General features: G+C 36.5%; 1 protein-coding gene across 2 annotated transcripts in view; it reads left to right on the forward strand.

Moving 5' to 3' along the window:
- Nucleotides 1-23,086, forward strand: part of LOC110182701 (calmodulin-lysine N-methyltransferase) — a 30,195-nt gene that overhangs the window by 3,331 nt on the left and 3,778 nt on the right. Inside the window, exon 1 of one of the 2 annotated variants that reach the window (XM_020950797.2) lies at nt 9,355-9,717. The exons of the other annotated variant lie outside the window; for it this stretch is intronic. The gene's annotated coding sequence lies outside the window, so the exon portion shown is untranslated. Of the gene's footprint in view, nt 1-9,354; nt 9,718-23,086 lie in introns of those variants that run through there. 2 annotated transcript variants of the gene reach the window in all.

Here is a 23,086-nt window from a genome sequence, read left to right on the forward strand (position 1 = left end):
GGCCAAGTAGACAGCACTGCTGCTCCTTTCGACCTGACAGTTTTCCCGACCCGACTTTTTCCCAGCGTGGAAATTTGCGCCGCGTGTGTCAAGCTGTTTAATTGCACTTGTGTGCAATTACATTTAAGTAACTGAGCGAGGGGTAGTGGGGGGAAGTGCACTCTGCTAACAATTAGGCGCACACGCGTCCGCAAATAAGGGGAGGAAGGTGGGGTTTTCCCCGTTTTAATTAGCTGCGTCTGCACAACAGTGCGTATGCGTAATCAGCATACACCAGGCAACCAAGAAGAACTTTACTTTGCCGAAAAGTGCGAAACTATATCAATCTGCGTATATACATATAGCACTATAAATACATCTCTCGGGCAGGAGGTCCCGAATTATTTATATAGTACGTACATTCCTACGCTCTGACTGCACACGAGTTTTGGCGATTGGCAATTACTTTGCTATTTTGGCAATGGCTTTGTCCGTTCGCCGTCACTGCGTCTGTGTCTGCGTCTAGTTGTGCTTTTTCTCTCCCCATTTTCCGCTTAACCCATTTTCCTTGCCCCCGAAAAACGCCAATGGTCCATTGTCTGAGCACGCTTGGCATCGTTTCAAGAGCGCCAAATCGAATGCTTGTGCTCATTACTCATACGCAACGTGGTACGTAGCGGGAAAGCGAATGCGGCAAGGAAAAATAAAACTTTCAATCGGGTCATGAAATAATTGCAAAGTTATAGGAGGAATTTTGGCAATGATTTCAGCTTTTTAATGTATACCCTTGTAAGGTTTTATATTTTCAGTCACAAGATGAAAACGACACGAAGGAGGCATTTCCGACCCTATAAATCATATATATTCTTGATCAGCATCAACAGCTGAATCGATCTAGACATGTTTGAAAAAAAATAATATTTTGAAATTTTTTCAAAATTTGAAAATTTTATAAAATTAATTAAAATTGTCAAAAATCGACAAAAATTTCAATTTTCTAAAATTGCAAACTGGGTATGCAGATTTATTAACCTAATAAAAACTAACATAAGACAGGTTTCCGAATTAAAATGTATGCATTTTTTACTGAGTTATGAGTTTTTTAAAATTGGATTTGTCGAAAAAATGGCATATAAAGTTATTGATTTATATCGATTCATACAATGTGAATACCTTAAGCTTAGTTAGATTTAATCTTATAATTCAATTGAAAACTTCAAGAATATATAAACTACGGGTTGCCAAAGGTAATTTTCTTTCTTTTCTTTAATTAATTAATAGCATAGAAATGCAACTTTTGTAAAAAAAATTAGATTAAGCTTCTAACATTGAGACTTCTTTTAAAGCACCTTCTATTCAATCAGTATATTCAATAGGCTCATTTGACAATAAATTACTGTTTCATTTTCAATTAAATAATTCAATTATTATTAATTAAGAATTCCTTAAATAAAATTGTCAATATACATTTTAATTACAACTTGATCTGCATTTCTTATTCCAACACCTACAATGTAACACTAAATGCGTAATTTTTCCAACAAATTGTATAATTCAAATTGCGTAAACACATATTATCGCCAAAATGTATGCACAATTATCCCGGGCATTCACTATAATCCCGAAAAATTGCCAAATTGAGAGAACCAAATTTGTGAATTCATAACCATTGGATATATATATACACAAATATATACATAAATAAACGAACCGAATGAATGCGAATGCGGAGCGAGTGTTTGTAAAGACGGCAACTGCAAAAGTTAATTATGCGCAAAGTGAAACCAAATGTTTTGGCTCAAACAGCATTGCGGCCGAATGTCGAAAGCAAATTGAATGTAAACTGAGAAAAATGAAATACGATGAGCAAGGGCAATCCATTTAATGGAATGGCCAACTGTCCGCTCGCCACGCAGATCACAGCATTCATAGCCACAAAATACACAGAATTCAGAGAACATACTGTATACAAAATAGAGAATACATAAATCCACGGCTAGATGCTGTCTGGCCGATATAAAATATATCACAAAAGCATTTCAAGTGCTCTGACAAAGGCGCTAAAAGCAAATGGATAACCCATCTCCCCCTCCATACCCCCTTGTTATCCAAACACACAAACATATGAACATAAAAATAAAAATAAATTAATCAATTTCATGTAGACAACAAAAGGCAAAAAATTGTGTTTTCATTTTTTATTGCAAAACTTTCACGGAGACAGGCATTGAACTTGCCGTGTTTTCTTTACTTTTTTGAAATGATTTAAGTTCAGGCGTTGGGTAATGATAAAATAGGAATTTTTAAACTGAAATCAAGCATTGTTCAGTTGAACAGCAAAAAAAAACCATATCACAATACAATATAATACATATAATAATAATGATTCATAAATGACTAAATGTAAATAAATAAGTAAAATAAAATATCAGTTCAATAGCAGTTGTAATAAACATATTTATCATTATGGTTCAATAAATTATATTTCATTAACTATAAAAAAAACAAAGTTAAAAAACTATGAAAAGACTTGTACAAGATGTATTACATTTCATTAAAGAATTGTAGTTTACATAATAATATTGTAAAGAACGAAATTCCCATCTTAACCTTACACTTTAATGTGGTTTTTGAAGCGTTTCCGATGTCCAAGCTTTAATAAACTTTACAAAAACTTAGGATTGACATAATAAGATGCAAATATATATGTATATATAAATAAAATATAATTATAGTTAAAATCGCATGAATATTGTGTGTTAAAAATGGCATCCTCCTATGGCTTCTATAATTGTTACAGAACCCATACATCTTCCTCGGCCAAAACAAACATTTGTGTCCTTAGGAAATATTTCAAGGGGAAGCCAGACAAATAGAATTCATTTTGGCAAGCAGCATATGCGCCGTGGTCAAGGCGAAGATTATTATTATTGAATATTTTATAATGCATTGGCCAGCTTGCCAGCATACAGCGGTTCTCACCGAGATGCGAATATAAAGGAGAATAAATGTGTACGAAAACTCGCGCTGCAAAAGTTTATGGCACGAACATTTTCAATGGGGCGCCGCCCAGCGCCAAAAAAAAGAAAGAAAATGTATTATTTTTTTTTCGAGTGCTAGCCGCATTTGGGGCGGCAAAAGGTCGGGGGCGTGGCTGGGCACTTGAGAATCGGCTCGCGAATTTGTTGCCAACTTTCTGGGCAACGGCCAACGAGTACGAGAACGAGTGCCTTTGGCTCAATGATTTGCAGTTGCCGTTTGTCGCTTTCAACATTTTACATATCTACAGCCATTCGGGGAATTTATTATATATATTTTATAGTTTAAGGTGTGAAAATATGGAAGAAACTGACTCTGGCTTAAGGGATAATCATAGTGAAAACTTGTTTCCGGTTAGGAATCATAGCTAAAGTACATATTTTTAAGCAATTTGTAATCCGTAAAACAGTTATATATCTAATATCGTTAGGTTTCCTTTAGTGAATGATTAAGAATTCTAGAAAATATCAAGCTTTGAAAAAGATTTCGTTGGGTGAATTACTTTGTCGTAGTCCTTTTTGGTTTTAAAGCAGCAGTCATTTTTATACCCTTATATGTAGAGAACTTAAATTTCATTCTGAAGCTTGTAATGCAGTGAAGAAGTCATTTCCGACCCCATAAATCATATATATTCTTGATCAGCATTATTAGCCGAATCGATCTAGCTATGTCCGGTCACAAAAAGATAATTTTCGAAATTTTTTTTTAAATTTCAAAATTTTATAAGGGGTTACATCATTAAAATTGTCAAAAATTTATAAAAATTTCAATTTTTTTAAATTTCAAATTAAGTATGCAGATTTATAAGCCTAATAAAAACTAACATAGGAAAGCTTTTCTAATTGAAATGAAGACATTTTTGGCTTAGTTATGAGTTTTTTAAACTTTGATTAGTCGCAAAAATTTACAAATAAAAATGTCAATAAATATCTAATTCAAGATAAGTTTGAATATTTAAGTGATTAAATTGATTTCCGATTATATTCTTTAACTCAATTACAAAATGCAAGGGTATATAAAATACGTCTAACCGAAGTAAGTTTCCTTTCTTGTTAAATGTAAGACTTAAAGAAAAGTGGTACATATAAATATCAGTCAAAATCAGCTTGAAATGCTTTTCTGAAACAAATGTAAGCTTTCTTCACCTCTTAATAACTCCCAAATATATTTATACAGCACATACTTTGCCATATTATTTACTTATTAAAGACAAGAAGACCATTTAATACACACGGCAATCGTATGTATGTCTTTGTTTATACAGGTATCTATGTTTAGCGTGTGTTCACGGCTAAGATCTCTCGTGATATTTTTCAATGTACATATAGACACACACACGACAACGGACGATAATGATGCCGAGTGTCCCGACTTTTCCCCCTCACTCCCCTCTGGCTGGTGACTGGTCCGAAATTATTTATGAACCGCATTCGCATAATTATGACTTATACTCTTTTAATCTTTGGCGGGGCAACGCGGCGTATGCGCAACGCGGACTTTGACTGAGGCGAACATATGTGCCATTAATTTGCAAGTAATTAAAATGCCTTCAAATTACTGCAATCCAAATACAAAACAAAAGCAAAGCCCGCTAGTATCTTATGCTGAATGCAGCCCAATTTCATTTAGTTTGGCGATTCGTTTGCCAAAAAGGCGAAAGGCTGAGAAAATAAAATACTCGCACATCTCTGGCTTTCGCTGTCGTGTCAATTGCGTCATGCAGTGCACATTGTGTGCCACAGATTGTGCCAAGTTTTCAAATATAAATAAAAGTTATATGCGAAATGGTTGCTTTTTCCTCAGCTCTTGCGTTCGGCGACAGAAGGCGGCACAGCAATTAATGCAAAATAAAATGTAATTATATTGCCCGTTTAAAAATAATCGATTTAATTAAATTTAAAATTGCATTCAAAGCTAATTGAAAAGCAGCACCAAAGCACTGGCGTCGAAGGAAGGCGTCTGGCCGTGTTGAATAATCAGCTACTTAATGCCCATTTGGCCATGTGCTCTCAAGCATTTGGCAGTAATTGTTTGCAAAAGAAAAATGTCATAATTAGCGCCAAGGAAAATGGGATAAAAGAAGGATGAATCCAGCTTTTAATTGCAAACCTGTTTTTATTCAAGGAGGAGAAGTTAGTATTATTTGTTTAAGGGAACCAATTAAATTTCACTTGGATTCTATTATTTAATTTTAAACCTACTGATATAATTTAGGATGTAATGTAAATATAATAAGTTTTTCCAGGATAGCTTAGCTTGACTTTAGACAATTTTAAGACACATTTCAACTCTTTAAGGACAGCCATTTAGCATTAATCCCCACGACTTCTTGGGGATCGTTAAAGGAGCTGCTTGGCTTCCGTAATGACTCCCGTGGCCATCTTTCAGCTGGTTGAACTTGGCCAAAGCTTTCCCGCTGAGTGTTAATTACCTAAGACCCATCCGCGTTTCCCAAGAAAAATACAGAGGAGAAGAAATGGCGGGCGGAAATGCATCGTCGAGGACAACGACAACGACAACGAAAACATTTCATGGCACATTATTTTTATTAATAATTATTTCACATGCAGACCAGACGGGACCGCTTGTACATCAATTTTACATGAGCAGGGAGCCTCCTTTGGATGGGTTGTCATGGGGAATGGGATGTGGGATGTGGGATGTGGGATGAGGGATGTGGTTGGGTTCGGTTCGGTCCATGTTCCGGACACTGACAGCGACCGACGACGACGACGTTGACGCAAATCGAAAATGCCAACTGTGCTGTGAGCTCCTCGGTATCATTATTTCAATTCTGGTGTCGACAGATACAACATAGTATGACTTTTTGACTATATATTTATATGGGGTTCGCTCTCGGGTCTCGGGTTCTCTGCTTTAATAATAAGCCTTCAGGTGCAGCTGCAAATGAGCCATGAATTATTTTGTGCTGCACATAGATAATTGTAATTGCGGGTTTTTCTTTGGCTGTGTTAAAAATAAACCTCCCCAAAAATGTTGGCATGAAAGATGGTTTATGTAAGCCACGAAATGCTAATATTTTGCGGTATATCAGACCATGCCATAATGACGCTAATCCGACCCTTATCAATGGCTTTCCAATTCGGTTTCTGGTCCTCGGGGGAATTTTCAAATCTGTTTTTGTCCCCCCCCCCCTTCTCAAACCGCTAATGACGTAAATAAATCAGGGTATTTCGAAGGGAAATGAAGACTTTAAGGTCTTCTCAAAAACTTCCACCAGGAATTGAGCTTATTCTGGCTTTCGGGGTAAGCCTACTGGCCCACTTTCCCATCAATTTCATGGCTTTTTCTGGCCCGACCTGACACAATGTCTGGCAATTCTAACCCGATGCTGTGTGTGTTTTGATTTGGACGACCTTATCGACTACCAGCTCGTTTTTTTCCATCTCTTTGGGTTGACATTTTTCTTTATTTTTTTTACTGCCCCTCTTCCTGCAGGCAGGACAAATAAAAAAGAAAAAAATCAAATGCGAGAATAAGGGAACTTGGAAAGGTTTTCCCTTTTTTTATATATAAGAGCACATGGAGAAATTGTAGCACTCTATTTTAGTTTTATCTAAGCTTTTTGAATAAAGATAAATTTATCTTTTTACGGTCATATTATAATATATTTTATTATTATCATATTATCATTAAGAAAATCACACTGTGCAGAAGTGTGCAACGCAACTCGCTTTTAAGATGGTATTTTATGAAAATTTTTTGCTAAAAATACAATTTTTAAAAACCCATAACTAAGCCAAAAATGAATTCATTTCAATTAGAAAGACTTTCCTATGCTAGTTTTTATTGGGTTAAAAAATCTGCATACTCAGTTTAAATAATCTGAGTAAATAATCTGAGTAGGATAAAAATGATACGGAAAACAGAAGCTTGAATCAATTTAATTTTAAGCGAAACTTGAGTTATATTTAAAACTGATTAAAGGGCTTCGTAGAAACTCTTTGTTTATTTTCAATTAATTTTCTTTTCGTGTAGATAACAGTTTTCCCGCAGAAGCTCAGAAGTATTTCCTTTTTCTTTACAATTCTTGGTCCTGTTGTTTGAGCATTTCCTTTTGTTCCTTGGGTTTGTGTTTGTAGTAAAAAGTAACAAATATGTGGCATTAATTTTTTTCTTGTTCGCTTTTGTGTTTTGTTTTCAGACGCGTTGAAGAAAAAGAAAATAAATAAAAGAGACACAGACACAAACACACACTCATTGATACGAATGCTATGTGTATTAATATAAATAAAGCGAAAAAGTAACAGAGGAAAAGTGAAAAAATTGCGAACAACCAAAAAACTTTGGTCTTCCCCCCCGTTTACACCCCCTCGCTTTTCACTTAGCACGCCTGCTTGTCTGGCGCTGTCGACGTCGACGGCGAAGTCGCTTCGCTGCCATCGCACGCGTTTTATTGTTTTCCGTTTTCCACGCTCATCGCTCGACGCTTTTCCGACGCTTTCCCAACGCCCACAAGCGTGTTCACCTTCTTTTTTATGAATGAACGCGAATTTCTAGCCAGCGGCAGGAACAACAACAAGAATAAAGCTGGCAGTTGGACGCGTGAAATGTGCAAATGGAAAATCATTTAAAGGCAACAAAAGGCAAGTAACGCGAGCATAAGAACCTGGTCATAACGCCCACTGGCCTTTTGCATTTTCCAAAGTTTCAAGCAGCTATTAGGCTAATGAATACGCTGAAATTGGTAACAGGAACTGCAGTTTCACAGCTGAAGCCGGTTTCTATAGAGTATGTTTCATTATATTTATTACCCATTGTACAAAAATAAAACTATTTACATTTTTGTATACATTTAAGTATCAAAAATTTGATTATAGAAACACTGTTCTTTATTATGAAAAGTTAATGACAATCATAACTAAAGCGTAATTTAATTTAAACCTTATCTAAACTAATATTGCCAGGGACTTCATTTCAGGCTTTGATTCTATAATTATGAATCACTTTAAAAAAATTAATATCATTTTAATTACCCTTATTTCGCCCTCCAATTTCTTGCTCAATCAATCTTTGTATCAATTAATTACCAACTTATTTATTCTTTCTCTTGCTGATATTTCAAATAATTGCTGTTTGCCAAAAAATGATTGGGTCTGAAAAGTTTATTCTGTGGGTGTACTTGACGAAAAGTAAACAAAAATCTGAGCCCAACCGCGATTGCGGCTTAAATAGTTTTCCAAGCCGTTGTAATAGCCAGCAACCGCTCTTACCATTTTAACCACTTAACCCCATACTGCCAACAGCGAACCATTCAGGCCGAACCACAACTCGGCGAGGCACTGTGGGGAAAATCGTTGATTTCTTGTTTAAATCTGTGTTAAATTCTGTGAGTGTGAGTTTTATTTTATGTTTTAATGGCAGTAAATTTCCTTATTTTTTCAGACAATTTATAATTCATATTTTATTAAGTAAATTTAAAGGGAAACTTACTTCGGGAAGCATAACCCTTGGGGCTATTACCGTAAAATTTAAATCGTACTTTTGAGTCGATATTTATATGCCAATTTTTTTGTTAAAATCAAATTTAAAAAACTCATAACTTAGCCAAAAACACATTAATTTCAATTCGGAAAGCTTTCCTATGCTAGTTTTAATTGGGTTAATAAATCTGCATGCCCAGTTTACAATTTTAGAAAATTGAAATTTTTGTCAATTTTTGACAATTTTAACGATGTAACCCCTTATAAAATTTTACAATTTTGAAAATTTCTCAAAAATTTATTTTTTGACCGGACATGGCTAGATCGATTTGGCTGTTGATTCTGATCAATAATGTATATGATTTATGGGGTCGGAAATGACTTCTTCACAGTATTACAAGCTTGTGACTAAAATTATACTACCCTCGGAAGGATATACAAACAATTAACATTAAGCATTTTTAATAGTTTTAACTTCTAAATGATTAACATTAAGCATTTTTAATAGTTTTAACTTCTGAATGATTAGAATCCAGTAATAGTTTGGTTTTTCATAAATTTCTCTTCTCTTTGCCCAATAATTCTATAAATCAATCCGGGTGCCAAATTGAACAAATGTATCTAAAATATCTACTTAAAAAACTACATAAACTAACACTTTTCTCCCATTGTACGTAAGATGCTTCCTTTGTTGTCTTATTTCATTTAACGTTGGACCATTCAGGATTCCACGACGTCTTCGAGACGAAGCTTTGTCTTAATTTCCAGTGATAAGCCGAAAAAGGGTGTCCCAGCCCCGCTCCGCCCCCATCAAGGTCCACCCACACTTCCAACGCGTTCGAGGGGATTCGTCATGCGAGGCAACATGTTCGATGCGGCTGGCGCGTTCGCTCTTTCCGATTTCAAATTCCATTTCAGTTTGTCGTCGTCGCTCATACGCAACGTTGGCCGGGCGGATAAAAAGCAAAAACTCAGCAGCCGCGGCATTTGTTTAACTAATTTGTTGTTGCTCTCGACGCGTGTGCTGCGGGCAAAGATTGTGCGTGGTTTGAAAAATTATCAAAAAAGAAAAATCATCAAAGGGAAATTTTTGTGAAATGCCAAGCATTTCGTGAATGAGAAAAGTTACACTAAAATGATTAAATGTGCGTTAAATGCTGTGTATTGAACACATTTATCAACAGTGAAATCGACAAGAAACATATCCCAAAACACTGCTGCGATTTAATTGCCTCGCCAACAACATTTTTGACTGGTAAATGGCTTTTGAAATCCCTCCCTTGTTTACATTTTGTAAAGAAACTGTCTGGTTTGTTGTAAAACTGTGCGTTTCGCTGTTCATCAAAAGTTTTTGAAATTTTTATGAGCTGCTTTCTGATTTGTTTACGAAAGGTTTTCAGTGGTATTTGATTTTTGAATATATTTCCGACGATAAGTTCGAACTTATCTTAAACGCACAAAGGTCGCCCTGATATCAATATCAGACTGAACTAATATAACTTATCTAACTCCGGTTGACTTTTGACTAAGCTGAACAGAAGGTCATCGTTTTCGTTTTGTGGGTTCGCACCACTAAAAATAAGTATTATTTCTCTGCAAAATTTTTGAGCTGCCGGAAATGGAAAATAGCCAGCTTTTGTGTTGCACAAAGTCCTCGAAAAGGTCAACCCGGACTTTCCAGCTCTGGCTATGGGTTAATACTACTTTTGCTAAAGGTTGCATCACAAAGTTGCTCTCATCAAAGTTTGCAAGTCAAATGAAAATTTGTGAAGAGATCTTGAGGCACAGGAGTTTACCACAGCTAATATATTTATTCCTGATCAGATATTAATTTGAGTCAGAAGCTTAGCACAACTAGAAATGACTGCTTAAATGCTTGCTTTACCCAGCAAAATACCAAGAAGTTCTTAAGATTGAATACATCAATATTTTAATCATTTCCTAGGAGAAATGCAAATCTCGAGTGGATTTTACACTTCCAATTTAAGTGAAACTAATGAAGAACTAAGATATGCATAGAGTTTGCAATGTCTTTCGCAAAAAAGGGCAAACAGCATGGCCTTTTGGAATAACGAAGTAAATACAATTAATTTATTTTGCCATTGTTATACACTCGGGAGTTCTCATTAGCTTTGGGCAGCTACGCCTTTGGCTTTTCACCAGGTTTTTCTTTACCGTCCATTAATAATTAATTCGCTTCCAATTTACTGCAAACATCTGAAACAGGTTCAGAGATCAATTGAGCTTAGACCAAAGCCAATTGCAATTCCCATTTGCCCTGCCAATCCCTCCTCTATTTGTCAATCGCTTTCAATTACATTTCATTTACGCCCAGTGATTTGCAGGCATTCCCTTATTTGGTCAACATTTCTTACAGTTTTCCCCAACTGCCTCCGGGAGACTTGTGGTTGTGGTTTATTTACTCCTCGAGCTTCAGCTTGGCCACCGCTTAATGTCCTTTTACTGCCGAATGTAGTTCCACGTTTTATTACCTAATTAAAGTCGAATGTCGCATTAAATTTTCTGCAGTCGTAAAAACCGAACCAAGCACCGAAATCATTTTCTATTTATTTAGTTTAAACTTCGAGCGGAGCGTAAAAAATGTCTGCTGATGATGAGGCGAACACTTGAAAGAGATTTATGGCCCCGATTTATTGATGAGCCGAAAAAGACGTTTGCCAAATGAGCCTTGATTGAGAGCTGAATAGAATGATGGCGGCAAGGCGGAAATGTAGGTGGAGGTGTGGGTGGGGCTGTTGTGTCCCCAACCCCACCCAGGATGCCAAACAATAGCCACACTGCACGTGTGCGCCTGTCCGCGTCCTTGTATCTTTGCCTTTCCTGCACTTTTCCCGCCACCGTGGCGATTCTCATCTGCAAATGGCACTAATGTCACGCTGATGATTCTTAATTGAGTACAGCCTACTCTCAGACACACACACTCAACACACACACACACTATGGCTTTGAGGCTATAAATCTAACACACACACACACCATGGAGACCCCCTGCATCACTCATCGATTGAGGCACATGGCACAGGCGTTGCTTTCCCCAAACCACCAACATTTTTCCAGGGGGAAAGCCACATGGTCACATGCCCAAAAGTTGTGCCTTTCTTTTGCCTAATGCACTGAGAGAAAATAATAAGAGACTAGCGTATCACAGCTTTTTGATTGGGGAAACTATAGAGAAACTAGAATAACGATATCATGATCAGCGGTTAAAGGTAAACAACATTTAACCTTTTATAGTAGTTTGCAGTGACTTTATTCAATCGTAAATCTTTCTTATGACTCTCCAAGAAGGTGTAATCTTAGTTTATAGTGACTAATAAATACCCGAGATTTACGGGATATTTTACTAATAGAAATTATGATTGAACGTTGCTGCGGCCTAAATTATTTAAAAGGCTTGAAAAACTAACTTAACTTTTATATTTAACTTACTTAATTTACTTACAGAGGTCTTAAATATTATTCATTTTTAAGTTCCCTTTGAGGAATCATTAAAATATTTACTAGCTTCTAATCTTATTTCTGTATTACGTTGTGTCATTTTAATTTAACAATAAACCAAACAAAATAAATGTTTGATTTTATCTTCAATTCACTTGATGAATCATAAGCAATTGAAAAAGGGTTTCATCATGCCCACAGAGCATTTTCATTTCAACACATTTTCCCAACTTTTGTTGATTAAACAGATTATATATTTTAATACATTTTGCTATTGGGGCAAACTGTGATTATGGAAGCCAAATCAATTATGATAATATAATTCAATGCACTACAAAGTACTTGAATGAAGCTAGTATCTATTGATAACACTCAATGACTGTGGCCTGTGGGTTATGTGTTTGCTCTATAGTTTTGCTGCTCTATAGTTATGCATCTGAGAAGGAAATTGAATAGGTTTTACTTAAGGTTTGTGGTTTTCCCGAAGGCATCTCAATTTACATGTTTTCGGTATTTAGAGAGAGAGCACCAAGTATGAACCCGTAAAGTAAACTGGACCTAATTAAATGTACATTTCCAGCTAAGCTAGCATAACATCTGAGGTTGGCTTTTCCTGAAATTTTCTCTCTGTTCGCAGTCTCGGTTGATGGTTTCATGACTTGTGCGCTTTGCATGTGAGCTAGCCATTGTCCTGCTGGTCCTGGTTCCTTTATGCCACTGCCACCACCACCTCCTCCTGCTCCTCCTCCTCCTTTCCCAACATGTGAGGCATGGCACTCGCTTTTCCCAACATTTCCCCACCCTCATTCACTCACTGGAGGCAAACAATTAGTGCAGGTTGTTGTTTTTGTTTCGTGTGCGTGTTTGTGCAACTGTGTTTAAACAGTTGGCGTCAAAATTATAATTAAAACGTGCATCAAAGTCGTAAGCGGCACAGCACAGCATGTCACAATTTGTTATTGTTGCAGCCGACGGGCACATCACAAAATTTTGTGATTTATCGGCAAAAGCTACTCAACCTTCCTTCTGTTGAGCAGCCCAGCACTTGACAGTGCGTCCTTGTGGCTTAATTGAATTTTTATTGCCAAGTTTGCATAATGTGAGCCTGTGCCAAAGACCCAAGGATCTGCCGCTGCCCCCTTGTCGTCATCGTCCACGTTGGTCCAACGCGTCGTATACGTAATCCCTGCGAATTACGCATACGCCGCGTCAGCTCGAAAAATTTCGCTCAAATGCAGTGACCCATTAAGCTCCGATAAGCAACTGTAATAGTAGCTGCAAACAGCAGCGACCACAAATAAAAATAAAAAATAAAAAACAAAAGAACTAGGGGAAAAGAGAGAGCGTTTCAGGGAGGCAGGTTACTGTGGCAGGACATGTAATAATCAACTAACAAACTAACTAACTATTTTTCGCTGCAGTTGGCCGAGATTTTGCGATAAGCTCGGTTTCCTGCGGCTACCCAGTGTGGAAAATGCCGGGCATTTTGGACAAGGGAGGGGGATTCCAGGGTACCTCAGATGGTGGCCTGCAAGTGTGAAGGGTAATTTATCATGGTTTTATAATATTTCACACACATTTCATTGAAATATTCCAAATTGCTTGGTTTTAGGTCTGACTTTGTAAAGTATTTTGGTACTATTATTGGTGTAGCTTAGAATTTTGTTTATTATTTATTAAATTTAAATTGTTTGACTAAGGTTTTTAATACCCTTGCAGGGTATTATAATTTTAGTCAGATGCTTGTAACGCTGTGAAAGAATCATTTTTGACCCTATAAACCATGTATATTATTGATCAGAATCAACAGCCGAATCGATCAAGCCATGTCTGGTCAAAAAATAAAATTTCCAGAAATTTTCAAAAATTTGCAAATATTTCAATTTACCAAAATTGTAAGCTGGATATGCAGATTTATTAACCTAATTAAAACTAGCATAGGAACGCTTTCCGAATTGAAATTAATGCATTTTCGGCTTAGTTATGAGATTTATAAAATTTGTTTTTACCAAAAAAAATGGCATATAAATATCGACTCAAAAGTACGATTTAAATTTTACTGTAATAGCCCCAAAGGCTATAGGTTCCCGATGTAAGTTTCCCTTTAAATTCATTTCATAAAATATTATTTATAAATTGTTTGAAAAAATAAGGAAACATCGTTTAAATTTTCAAAACTTGGCAAAACTTTAAAATTTTAAATTTAGTATGTAGATTTATTAATCTAACAAAAACTAACATAGAAACGCTTTCCGAATCAAAATTAACCCTTTATTGACTTAGTTATGAGTTTTTTAAACTTTGATTTTTCGAACAAAGTGACAAAGAAAATTATAGATTTAAAAATGCGAATATTTAAAGCTTACCTATGATTGATTTTCGATGCAATCCTAATATTTAATTGCAAACTGCGAAGGTATACAAATTTCGGCTTCCAGAAGTAAGTTTCTTGTTAGTTTTATTTATCATTAAAATTGTATGAAGTCAAATTTCTGTGTAACTTTCATTGGTAAAGTTCTCTTGGCGGCCTCTAGATATAGATTTCATTAATATTTCACCCATTCTTAGTCCAGCAAAAGGTATAAACTTGAATAATAATTTATAATGTTGTATAATTAGTGAAATAGATACTTATTTAGTTACAAGAAGAATGTAAAACTGTAAAGAAAAAGGCACTTCATAAAATAGATCCCCTCATAGGTTAAAAAACAAACAAACTTCAAATTATTGATTGCCACCAGTAACCATACGGATTATATGTTTTATATTTGCTGGAAAGTGTGCTACTCTTAGACTATATATTTCTCTATTGTTCAGCTGCATTATAAGTGCTTCTGAGTGTGTTTTGTGTGTGTGGGAGCTACTTGTGTTTGCATACTCAAGAGGGTGCCGTCAACATATCTGACGATAATCGCAAAATAAATAAATTTCCTTGCCTCTCTGCAGAGACTGAGATGTGAAAAGCGTATTGAGTAGTAGTTATGGCTTCGAGACGAGGTCCGATTCTTAGCCTTTGTTGTGACTCCGGCTCCAGTCTGTCAGACTGCCAGTCAGTTAGTCAATCCATCAGTCAGTTTAGTTCATTTTACTTGCCCTTAGGGCACAACAATAACTACAGGGGTAAAATAAAAAGAAAAAAATGCGGAAAAAGCTGCATGCGTCAAGCTGATTTTTCATTCATTGCAGCTTAGGGCATTGCATTGCATTGTTGGTGCTGCAGTTTTCCCGCTTTTCCCGCTGCCTTTACCTCTTGACTTGTGACTTGTGACACGGACACGCGAGGATCCAGTGGGCGGTCACATTGGACACCCGGCTTTCATGTGTCAAAGTTCATTAGAAAATAGCCTCTGTAGCTCTGTACACATGCATTTCTACGTTTTTCATATATTTCATTTTATTCCACAAACAATGTCCCTCTTTCATATATTGAAAATAAAACAGGAGAGGAAAATATAAATTGAATTTCACTCTAACCGAATGCAAATGTGCAATGAAAAGGCTCAGAGGCAAACCTCAATGGGCAAGAATCGCTCCATAGTGATTTGATTTATGGAAAGGCTTTTGTTTTTTAGCTGAAAAACATTTTCCAATCGAGAGATTTATGGTTATAAGGACAATATTGGTTGTTTGTCTGTTGCGAATATGTAATGGTCTCACGGATGGATGACTGTTTGAACTGTAATAGATGCGAAATATGATTGCCTGAACTATGATTTATTTCTACAGAAAACTAAATAGCTAGAAATACTTATATTTCTATACATTATTTACAAAAAAAATGACATGAAGCAAGCCAATAAATATTTTAAATTGCCTTTACTTTGGCTAATAAATTGTTAGCTTGATTTTTGGTATAACTTTGGCACTTGCTTGTACTAGAATTTATTTCTGTATTAACTAAGCTATAAATAAAATGTTGCAACTTAAAACAACTTTCCCTGACAGTAATATTTCAATCGAAATTATCTCAATCGAATCAACCGATTACCTTCAAATTATCGCTGACATACTGAAATGATTTTCTATAAATAAACCAATTGCCTAATAAACCAATTATTTGTATTATCATGCCTATTACATTGTCAGCGTTAGAGTCAAAACTGTGTTGGGTTTGAAGACTCATTCATAAGATAGGGTCATTTTGCTGAGCAAGACCCAGTTAACTGTCACTCAAAATTACGATAAGCTACAGTGGCAGTCAATCATCTGTCAATAGAGACTACATACCTTCCACATATAAGCCAAACATATTCGCAGTTAAAGTAACAGTTTATGCCACTCCAGTGGTCAATTGGGGATCTGGATGTGACCCTTCAGCCCCGTCCGTTTGACTGATGTTTACACAGAACGAGAACCAGCTCGTGCTCCATGGAATCCTGGTCGTCCTGGTCGGGCGGCGTGCGTGAGTTCCTACGTGGGGGCACTGGAGCGTGCGTGCCTTTCCAGCTGAGTGATGAAAGCATTTAGGCAGACTCCAACTCCTTCCATTCCCTTCCTGAGCCTGAACGCATTCCCACCAGGACATCCCCAGGACCCTGACTCATACAGCACAGCTTTATTTGGCAAAGGACCATTTATGTGGCACGCAGAGGAAGCTTCGGCATTGGCATCCTTTGCGACAAAGTAGTACTTAAACCAAGGCGATGGGTTGGCACTAGCGAAGTCTTTTTACCTTTTAATATAATATAATTTCATCAGAATACTATATAGTTTTATTTAAGACTATATTTTACTATAAAGATATTTAATTTAAAAGAAAGTGCAGCAAAGAACAGCTATAGAGAACTACTAGGAAAATCTCCTTATTGAGTATTCACTTCATTGCGTTATTTATTTAAATATTTCCCATTTTAAATCACTTTAAATAAGAACCACACTCACTTAACTACAAACCTTAAAACTCTTTTACCTTTTCGGAACAATAAACCCGCAAGGCTTCATGTTATTCAAACAAAACATATATTTTGAGGTCAACACAAAATGTGTCATTATCTTGATTCCCACAAATTCTCTTTCCTCGAAGGAAAAACAAATTAGTATATTTACCGCTGACCAACATTTCCATGAACAAAACTGAACATTCCCTCTAATATTCCTGCCAGGAGACAGACCTCCCATCAGTGCCGGCAGAGCATTGACACACGTCACAAATTCTGCCTCCTGCCTCCTGCCGGCTGTGTGATGCACCTGAGGCAAGTTACCTCCGGCAGGCTCCTCCACCTGCTCCATCTTCTCCTCCTGAAACTAACCACTTTCACCACCACTTCCTCCTCAGCTGACTATTTATAGAGCTGGTAGAGTGTCCATGTGCGATGTTAGCATATTCCATGCCCGAGTGTCCCTGCCTTCTCGTTAATGTTGGCTTATTAGCCTTTTTTCTGTGTATTATTTTGGATAGAAAAGAATAGAAATATATACAATTTATATTAATAAATAATCATTTCTTTGTCAGTTCTTGAAAAATGATTTATTATTCGTTTAAACAAGATTAATCAATTGTTTATTGTTTATTTTATTGCTTATTGTAAAGGGTTTCCTATCATAGGAATGTATGCTTTGCCAAATTATTACACATTTTTACTGCCTAAAGTACAAAATGTGATTATTTATGCAATTATTTATAATGTTAAAAACTTATTGTAGTGCATACATCTAAAAAAAAAAAATTACATGTACATAGATTAAAGGTTAATGAAAATATAAAAAAATAAAAATAAAGAATACTAAGAGTATATTTAAAATTCCACTGAAAAGCATGATGAATTTAAGCGGGAAACATATTCTAAAAAGTAAACAATAAAATTGGTTATATCTGAAATGCAACAAACATACAAAAATTTAACATATAGATACAATTTATGTTTCTTCTTATTGAACTATGCATTGTTTTTTTTTCTTGGAAATAAAAGTAGAACAGTAATAAGTATTTCATAATTGTACAGCAATTCAGAGAATACCTATTGATTTTCCACGAATTTGTTATAATTTAATAAACCAATTTAGCTATAGTTTTCCCCACCATTAGAAGCCAGATTCATTCTTCTGGAAACCCGGCAGCACAGGTCCAGGTCTTCATCTCCATCCCGCTGAGATGAGAGTCGCTCCAGACATCATCCGACTGAGTTGCCAGTTGGAGCGAGAGTTGTCTCCATGACAATGCGCCATATATATCCAGATGGGCATTATAGTATGTACACACCGATATATAGTCATACACGCTCTATTTGCACACATCTCGGAGTGTGTCTGTGTGTGTTGCCAACTTGTGTGTCTGCGATGTTTGTGTGCATGTTTATGGCGCAAACTATTTGCTTGTTTATTTATTGATGCGTCTATTTATTTTTGTTTGTGAATGAAGCGGAGAGGGGGCCAGGGGAGGCTGGGGTGTGTGTGTGTGTGTGGAGGAAATTTAATTTTCCAGTTTTTGGGTCTTTGCTAAATATGATTTGGCGCATTTCGTTATTAAATAGTGCTCCCTAATTGCCCGAACGAGGTCCTTGTGTCCCTTTTAAGCTAAAGACATCCCTAAAGTGGATTAGCTGGAAACTGAGTTTCCTTTCCTTTTTTTTTTTTTTTTGGTAACTTTTTGTATTTGTTATGTTAATGTCAGCTGCTAACGATGTGCTGTGTCCTTGGTGGTGTTTATCCTTATCAAGGCTGTCCTGTTCTTGGGGCATGTTATCCAGGCGCTGGCCTGTTATTTTTAAATTATGGCGCCTGCCAAAAATGTCTGTCTCTTTGGCTGCGATGATTAAGAGCCCTGCAATGATGCTGTGCGAAATATTCCATCTATGCTCCGGGAAGGGGGGGAAGGGAGAAGGATCCTAAAACAGACCCCCCACTGAGGTCAATATCTTGAGTAGATAATACAATTTTTTCCAGCTCCCTGGATGTCCTGGAAGCACCCCAAGGTTCCGCCCTAAGTAACACACCTCCTCAGCACCAAACTCAACCTCTGCTGAGCAGCATCCATTTGGCAACTTGGCGACTTTCAGTTATTCCTACAAAATGTTTTACATATTTGCGCTTTTTTGCATTCTCCATCTCCATGTGCACACAGGAAAATTGTGTCGTCTTAGGGAAATGTTGAAGGAAAATGGGGAGGGCGGTGGAGGGGAAGAAGTTAGCATACGGTCTTGGCATAATATGTAAATTTTCCAGCTGTACGTGGCTTAAATTGTTATCACAATTTCCAAATAACTTGCAAGATGCCAAAAACCAAGCAGGATTCAAAATGCTGAGTGAGCTTGGGTGCTGAAAATATCATTGCAAATGTGCTAATATATTTCAAGAATGTACCGAGGCTCTTTGGGGATTTTCAGGATTCTTTTTAAAGCCCACACATGGAAATATTAAGCATAGTTTGAAGGATATATGGTTATATTGAGAATGGGAATAGAAAAAGGCGTTAAGCTACATTAATATTCTTTATAACTTCTTTAAAAACTTGCCATTTTATATATTTTCTGAATTAGTTAAGTTTATCCTACAAGTCTATCTTTCAAGGGAAGCACTCAAATTGCTTTAAAAAGCCTAGATTAACTTCCTAAAAGCTTTGGCTTTTTGATTTTCTGTGCGAGGTCCCCATGGGCCCCCTAAAATCGAATCAATAAACCACTAGAAACCGAAAATTTTTCGGAAAACAGTTTCACTATGGCACAATCTACGTTCTGGCAACTCATCCTATGTGGTTAGCTCGTCATTATTGTCCAGCGTAATCACATTATTTGTGCAACGCCGTGCAGTACATAGATCGGGGAATTCCCCTTGAACTTTTTGTGAATGTCATGAGCTGGCAGTTCGCTCACCTCAATTCCCCAATTCCCATTCGCCGGTGCGACACACACTAAGCACACTTAGAGAAAAGTCTATAAAAGGTATATGTTACAAATAAAATATAATATAAAAATATTTATAACAATTCAATCTCAAGAAACTTAACAAAACAGGTAAATTTCCACCTTCTATTAATATTTAACTTTCTCAGAAAATATTCCCATCCTAAACAAAGATCCTTCCGAGAACCTTCAGTCCGAATTCGCTTTCAAATTTCCATGTAATAAAATTGTGTGTACTAAGTACATTTCTTTGAGTGCGCCCACTTCCCCCCAGCGTCAAATATTATCTTAGCCAAGCCCCAAAGAGCCAGAGAACACCAAAGAGCCAAAAGAACTATAAGCACGGGGAAATGGGGAAACGGGAAACAGGGGAGAGTCGAGTGAGTGACAGGCAATAAAAATGGGAGGTGACACTGCCACAGCCACTTCCGGAAAAGCCGGAAATGTTTCTGGACGCGATGGCGGTTGGCGGGGGTTCCGGAAGGGGTGGTGCCCCAGGCAAACCGAAGGCCGTAGCCGTATGCTATGCAAATAATTTAATTAATATTTTATTTCGGACACCCTCGGCCGAGTCGAGTCGGAAGAAAATTGGATTTTTATTTACATTTTTGCACTTACTTGAACCCGCCCGAGGCTTGTGAATGAATGGCTCCGAAAGCGGGAATGGTCATTGAATGAAGGAAGAGAAAATGCACAATAAAAACAGATGTGAGCGTAAATTAAATCTCAGCATTCACGAATGTATATATATTCCCATATATAGACAGATGCGTTGGCATTGGCCTGCAGTCAAAAACTGTGAGAACATGAAAAAAAGTTTCGGTCGAAATCAACTTACGCCTGTAAACAGTAAACAGTAAACAGTAAACAAATCGGTGGGATAAATATATATATCTGCATATATGTAGTATCTGCAGAGATAGCTCAGACAGTTAGTTGCTCGTAAATCGGTGGGGATTATGTGCGCTAATAAAAGTTTAAGACGTTCGAGAAAAATATACAGAGAGAGAGCATTTCAACGAGGAAGCGCTTTAAAGTTTTCAAATATTACGCATACGCCCTGTGTGCAAAAGGTAATTACTGCGTACAGCACCAAATGATGATGATTAATGGTTGAGCTGAGTCAAGTGAAAAGCAGAGCTAGCTCTTGACTTTTCATCAGTGATTTTCGCTAATAGGTTTAAAGACCAGACATCTTTATAGTATAAATGAAAAGTCAAAGAGATATAGTAATTAATTTTAATATTATTTAAGGAACATTAAGGTTGTTACTCATCCTGGGATCTCTTTAGTTTATAAAAATCTACAAAAAGTAATATAAAATTCGTAGCATCTCTTTGTAATTAAATTCTTTGACATAGTGAAAAATAATCTCATTTATTTTAAAACTTACCACCTGGTTTTAGCCTGCCACCTGCTCCACTCTTATCATGATAAAGAACTGTATATATATATATATATACTCTCACTGATGGATAAGATCCCTCCTCCCGTGCGGCTGTCAGTTATAATTAAATTTGACTGTATTATCGTGACGGTGTCTGGAATAACTCTTTTTTCACAGTTGGGCTCTTTATCGTGTGCGTATCTGTACATATTTACACCCAGAAGTCATGTGTCTGTTGACACTTCTGGCCCCCAAGGTCACTGCCGAAATAATAATCATAAAAAAAGCCGCACAAGAACATACAAAAAATCAAGAAAAAGCTGAGCAAATTTCGGTGACAGTAGATAGCAATAAATAATAAATTATAAGAGTTAATGCGAGCAATGAGCACGGAGAGAGACGGAGGGATTCATCACACGGATGTGAGGATATATGTTATATATGGGTTCTACAAAGTCTCGCGTGATGCGCCATCGTTGTGGAAATTTTTTGGCGGTTCGGAAAAGCGTGGAAAACGGGGAAACCCCTGGCAACTTTCTGGCACATTGCGTTGCCAACACGCACGCCAGTCATTCTGCTTACTTCTGAGTTTTCTCACATTTTTTTTCTGTTTCCCACTAGCAACCCCCGATTTCTTTTTTGTTTTTGAAGTGAAAAACCTTTATTCTTTCGTTTTGCTGGTAACTTTTTTGTGCAGCGACAACAGAGGAATGTAAGTTTCTCAAGTGATTGAATTGAATTGGATTGGATAAATTTGCCAGCGTGAAAAACTTTAAATTTGCAATGATTGAAGGCATTGCCGCTCGGTTGTCGATGAACTGTCAAACTGGAGATGTTTGTACATTAAGGAGAAAAGTTTGAAGGAATAAAGATTTAAATGCAATGAATTTATTAATCATTTTTTTAGTAATTTATTACTACAAAATATCATCAGTTCCGCAAACCCACTTCTTAGCCAGGTGAAGCTAATCATTGGTCGTGTAATCCCTTAAGTTTTCCAGCGGTTGAAGTTGAATTTTCCAGGGCATTATGCAAACATTGTCGGTTTTTATTGACAGACTTTAAAGTTTTGGTGGAAGTTTTCGCTGTAAAACTTTTGGACGTAGGCTAAGCTGCGTTGGTTTTTGGGACACGTCCTGGAAGGATGCTGCTCAATATTCATGTTCTCCTCGTTCGGCGAATGCAAATCAACATTCTTTAAGCTCACAAAAGTTTTATTGGGGCCAGCAATCAGGATTCTGGCGGGGAGTCCTTAAGAAGTAGTTCGAGGTCTGGCGAACTTCTTCAAACTTGTTAATGTTTGATAAGGCATTGATAGAGAGCACTGAGTGAGGAAGCAGGGAATTGGTAATTTCAATTCTAATTTAAATTGTAATTTGAAATCTACTTGTAATTTAAATAAAAGTTTGAGCTTTTATTGGTTGTGGTTGTGATAAAATATTAGCTTTAAAAAGAATTACAAATTTATTTCCTATTGCAACATTTAATATATTTTATAATTAAATTCTTTGAGCTACTTCACCTTTATGTTTAATAATTTATTTCATATACATATATTATATTTGTGCAGCTTTAATAAAAATAAATATGCCAAATTATTGGACATTTGCCTGCCGCAAGCTGCGTATCAAATTGTCAAACTGTCAATGCTTCGATAAGCAATTGTGAACGCATTTTGCGGTCAAAATAGGATTAATATAATACCAAAACAAACGAAATAATTGCACTCATAATTATATGTCAATTATTTACAATTTTAATTGGATGTACAGACATACATAGGTTCCAGGAATGCGTGGCAATGCATCAGAAATCTGTCAGAATTAGGCGAATATTTCCTGCAAACTCCCACAAGAACATCCTTTATGCAAATTCATGGCCCCACAACAAATCTCCGTGAGACAAACACATAAATTCCGTTGAATTTCAATTACTCAGGG

This window comes from Drosophila serrata, unplaced genomic scaffold, assembly GCF_035046125.1.
Source record: "Drosophila serrata isolate PLE 108 unplaced genomic scaffold, ASM3504612v1 contig_302, whole genome shotgun sequence".
Lineage (NCBI taxonomy): Eukaryota > Metazoa > Arthropoda > Insecta > Diptera > Drosophilidae > Drosophila > Drosophila serrata.